Source organism: Colias eurytheme, chromosome 5, assembly GCF_061535395.1.
Source record: "Colias eurytheme isolate Ceu_HAF_F1 chromosome 5, ilColEury1 Martin Lab GWU primary, whole genome shotgun sequence".
In the NCBI taxonomy this organism is placed as follows: Eukaryota; Metazoa; Arthropoda; class Insecta; order Lepidoptera; family Pieridae; genus Colias; species Colias eurytheme.
In genome coordinates, this window is record NC_142984.1 from 10,926,370 (window position 1) to 10,932,369 (window position 6,000).

A 6,000-nucleotide genomic window follows, 5' to 3' on the forward strand; every position below is an offset into this window, starting at 1 on the left:
TTTCTCGTGAATCTTCTCGTTTTCGCAAAATAAAAGTCAGCAGTTTAATATTCTCAATGTTATTGAAACCGCAGAGCTATACATTTCAGTTTGTTTTTATGTCTTGCTTCAACAAGGATGGATATTAAATTCAAAGAGATTAAACAATAGCATTTATTTATTGTATTGCACTTATCTTTCATCACTAGGTACATAGTATAAAACAAAGTCGCTTTCTCTGTCCCTATGTCCCTATGTATGCTTAAATCTTTAAAACTACGCAACGGATTTTTATGCGGTTTTTTTAATAGATAGAGTGATTCAAGAGGAAGGTTTGAGTATATAATTTATTATGTTTTAGACAAAGCGGGCGAAGCCGCGTGCGGAAAGCTAGTAGGTATAATTATATTAAAAGTACGTTTTTCATTTCTGTATTAAAATGTAATTCCAAATGTTTATTCACATCACATGTCTGTTCTGAATTTAAATAAGGAACATCGTTTGTTTATGCCACAAGGCCACAGATTATAACAATTTCTAACAGTAAGCTGTAATATATACAGATAAATAATCAAACTCAAACTCAAACTCAAACATTTATTTATTCAATTAGACTTCTTCCAGAAGCACTTTTGAATCGTCATTACATTCTTTAAATTTACCACCGATTCGGAAAGCAGTATCTATGGAGAAGAACCGGCAAGAAACTCCATAGTTGCTCTTTTAAAGTCATGTCCATATACAATATAATTTTACATTACATGTTACTTACATCTAACTACATAATATTATATATTATCATAATATGCCAAAGAACTGTCCTGTTATTCTTACGCGACAACCCTCCATGGATTTTCATCTTCCATATATTCCTTAATGCTGTAGTAGGCTCTCTGAACTAATACATTTTTTAAATAAGTTTTAAATTTAACACTACTAAACTCTTTAATACTATGAGGAATTCTATTGTAAAAACGTATACCTTGGCCCATAAATGAATTTTTAACTTTAGCTAACCTATAAAATGGCATTTCAATTTTATTTCTATTCCTTGTGCCATAACAGTGTCTATCTCCTACTTTTGTGTGTAAGTCCGCGTTTTTGTGTACATGTAAAACATTATTAAATATATACTGTGATGGTACAGTGAGGATACCAATATTCTTAAAGAGATCTCTTAGTGAGTCCCGAGCACGTAAATTATATATAGAGCGTATGGCTCTTTTCTGTAATATAAATATAGTTTCTATATCTGCAGCCCTGCCCCATAGTAGAATTCCATAGGACATAATGCTATGAAAGTAACTAAAATAAACCAATCTAGCCGTATCTTCATCGGTGAGATGCCTTATTCTTCGAACTGCATATGCAGCTGAGCTGAGCTTAGCAGCGGTGGTGGCAACATGGGTCCCCCATTGTAGCTTCTCATCTAGTGTCAAACCAAGAAAAACAGTAGACTCGACAGGGTATAATACCTCCCCGTTTAAAATGATATCCCTTTTGACCTTTTTTACATTTGGAAGGATAAACTCTACACAATTTGTTTTTTTTGCATTCAATAATAAATTATTAGCATTAAACCAATTAGATATGCGTAAAAGAGCAGAGTTTACTTCGTCAACATTTGTGTCATATCTATCCACATTAAATATTAATGAGGTATCATCTGCAAACAGTACTATTTCACACATATCCTGCAAATAATAAGGTAGGTCATTAATATACACTAAGAACAAAAACGGTCCTAAGATAGATCCCTGCGGAACACCAATGTTAATCGGCGCACCGCAAGATTTCTCTCCATTAACAACAACGGTCTGTACCCTGTTCTGAAGATATGAAGCTATGAGGTCCTGAGATAAACCTTTGATACCATAAAAATTTAGTTTCCGTAATAGAGTGGAATGTTCTACACAGTCGAAAGCCTTAGAAAGGTCGCAGAATATCCCCAAAGCATTCTTTGAATTTTCCCATGCTTTATATATATGTGACAAAAGAGCTATTCCAGCATCAGTGGTAGAGCGCCCCCTTATAAAACCAAACTGTTTGGCGTGCAGTAAACCATTTGAAACAAAATGACTACATAATTGGTTTAAAATCAATTTCTCGAAGACTTTGCTCAAAGTTGGTAAAATAGAAATAGGCCTATAGTTATTACAGTCTTCTTGGTCACCGCTTTTGAATAAAGGAATAACTTTACTAAACTTTAATAAATCAGGGAATATACCACAGTCACAACATTGATTAAATATAAACGCTAAATGGTTGGCAATGTTTTCTATAATATTATTTACTAAGTTCACAGACATTCCCCAGAGATCACATGTTTTTTTTAAGTTTAATGTTTTAAAAGTTTTAACAATTTCATCTGCAGTCACATGTCGCAATTCAAATAATACATTACACTCCGCAACATGGTCCCTCAAATAGGACTCCGCAAGCACTGATGATGAATTTAATTTTTTAGTAATACTAACAGGGACACTACTAAAGAAATCTTCAAAAGCAAGCGCAACATCAGCACTTTTGTCAATTACCCTGCCAGCATTTACAAGTTTTATGGTACTATTTGTCCGGCTTTTGCCCATTTCACCATTAATAATTGTCCAAACAGTTTTAACTTTGTTATCAGAGTTGCGTATTTTATCTCTGACATATAGACACTTGGCAGTGAAACAAACTTTTTTAAAAGTTTTTGAATAATTTCTAACATAATTATGGAATGACAAGTCTTTGTTATATTGCTTCATGCCATATAACTCATATAGAATGTTCCTGCATCTGTGTATACTAGGTGTTGCCCATTGACTAAATGGTAAATCCTTGGTGATACTTAAAGATTTAACTTTAAATATTTTTTTAAACTCATTATGAACTAAATTAAAAAGATTTGTAAACATTTCACAAGGATTATTATAAAAGGATTGATCATTCAGGTTAGGCAGTTTATTATTAATATTATCTCTAAATTTATCAATGCCTTTTTTAGTTATAGGCCTAACATTAATTCTTTTAAACTTAGGTATGCAATCCCATTCCAAAACTACTTTCTGGCCACAGTGATCTGAAGTCAGTATATTGAGGATATTTTTTTCTAGATAGTTGCAATCACAGTATATATTATCAATACAAGTTGCAGAAGTAGGTGTAATTCGTGTGGGTTCATCAAAAACTTTATACAGATTAAATGAGTGAAACAAATTAACTATTCGTGTTGCCGTCTGTGTGTGTGAAAGTAAATCAATATTAAAATCACCACATACTATTACCTTCTTTTTACTCCTGCCTAAACGCTTTAATGTTTCTTCCATGACTGTCTCAAACATATTATAGTCACTGGAAGGAGGTCTGTATACGCAAACAATAATATAACGCTCAAGCTCAACACAGGACAGTTCAATGGTGCGTTCTACAGAAAGACTTACAATGTCAGTTCGTTCTTTGCATTTAACACTATTGTGAACAAAAATAAGAGAACCTCCATGAATAGCATGTGCCCTATAGTATATACTTTTTAATTTATAATTATCAATATTTAATAACAACTGACATTGTTTAAGCCAATGTTCTGTTACACAAAATATTTTTATACTATTATGATTTAAAAATAATTCTATTTCTAATAATTTGCTAGCCAAGCCTTGAATATTTTGATGTACAATGGAAAAAGGCTGCTTAGCTGTTGTCTTACATACTAGTTTAAATCTAGCTTAGGGCTAGTTTGTCCGTCAACACTTAACCTCGGTTGATGTATATAATTACTACTACATAAAATTATAGTAGATCGATGGTCTGATACCAAACATGTACCAGACTGGTTAATAATTTTATATGCTATTAACATAGCAAGTTCTCTCTTATATCTAAATGGCAGATACACTGTATTCCTTGTCAAGCAAAAAGATTTTGTACATGAATTTATGTCAAAATATATAAATGCATCACTATGATGATTTGTTAAATTATATAATTTTAAGTTAATGTTATAGATAAATCTATATTGATTTTGTGTCAAACCAGGCAAATATGGTAATGTACACAACATAAATTTGCATTTTGTCTCACTACTAATTTTCAACATTTTTTGAAATCCTATATCAATGTCATGTTTTTTTAGATTAAGACTATCTCCATATAATATAACAACAATGCTATTTTCATTAAAACTAAAATTATCTAATGAATTCATGATATATGTAAATGAACTATTAGGAGTACAAAAATTATCCCCAAATATATCACGAACGAAGCCGAATTTGATTATAACTCTGCAAAATGTTGGTTTAAAAAGATTCATGAGGATTATCTCTTTATTATTTATTCAGGCGGGAAAATTTCGTATCGCCATTTTCGCATTGTTAAAATTTTATTTGTCCCATGATGTTCGCTCAGATGAATGTGACATGAAAAAGTTCTCTTAGGTACGTATAATACGGTAAGTTCAATTTATTAATTTTACCGATACATATAATTTAAGCCTAACTACGCAATCTACCTTTAAGTTATTAAAGCGTGGTTTTGGGTAGGTACTAACTACTAAACGATAAAGATTACCTTTCTTATGCCTTTCTTCAACTAAAACTAAGCAGCGGATAACTGCTTGTTAATTTAACTTTTATATTTTTCTATTTCAATGTTACATTTAGCTCTATATGTATTGAGGCTTTCTATTGATGTGATTCTTAGCGTGATTCTACTTGACTATATTAAATGACGAAATAAATAATGTCTGTATTATGTAATGTCCTTGTAGGTACATATTATTTTTGTCTCTGTATTTTATCTTTCCTATGATGTTGTGTTAATTTTATTTGATATAAAACTTATAGCATTATACTTGAGTGTCGATTTAATGGATACCCTGCGACCCTCCCTCAGTGTAATGAGTTTTTGGTTTATCAATATTTTTTATATCACAATATTTGCTCGTACTTCAAGTGTTGGTAGAGGAAGTAATGAAAAAACTTTTTATTTTTATTTCTTATAAAGTGCTCAAGAAGGTTGAAATTGTAGAGCTAGTGATTTTTTAATATGGCAATTTTTTTATCGAATTTTTATTAATAATGATTTAAAAATATGAACTCTCTAGAACTTATTTATCGTAAATACTGTCAGAAACACTCGTAAAAGTTATTTAAATTTCTAATTTTAACCAAAATGGTTAAAATTATAAATTTTATAGTCCATAATTTATCGTATCAAATTTTAGCCAAATAATTTTAGTAGATGTTGTATATGACTACCTACAACAACTACGATTGCAGGCTTGTACAAACCGCAAATGTAATTGCATAGTAATTAGTAGATAATTAGCATTAAAAGTTACTATATAACCGCAGATTTACAGATAGGTATATTTAACTGTTATAGATGTCGCAGGCAAATTGTATAATCTCGCCGTTTACAAACGGTCGGCATTTTGTAATATGCCGAAAATTCGTCTTTTTCCAAAATTCTATTTTTTTATTATTTCTGTGTAAAAAAAAACACGAACCTAACCAACCCACCCTTATCCAAACCAAAAATTTCTGATTACGAATTTTCGGCATATTACAAAATGCCGACCGTTTGTAAACGGCGAAATATTACAATTTGCCTGCGACATAGACATCGAAGTATTGTAGGATAGGATACCAAATCTAAAATTATATTTATCTACAATGTGCAAAGTTCTAACTAAATACAAATGTCAACAACGAAACATAAACCTAGAATTCAGAGGTTTACAAAATGTACTAGGCTACCATAACTTCCTGACGACGTAGGCCAATCCCGTCCCAGTTGGTTTTAGTCATCTATAATCCAAAACAACTGTTTACTGAGTACCGATACATCTGTGCTCTAGCCTCTCTAGAAAATTAGAACGTTTGCAATGTACGGACAAAAACTATGGGAATTGTAGTACCTACTATGTATACCTATATTATGTTTATGAAGTGAAATAAGTAATGAGTCACACAACCTTTTGTTTATTAATAGATCACTCAAGATGTATGTACTTAAGTAAAGTAATAAAAAATC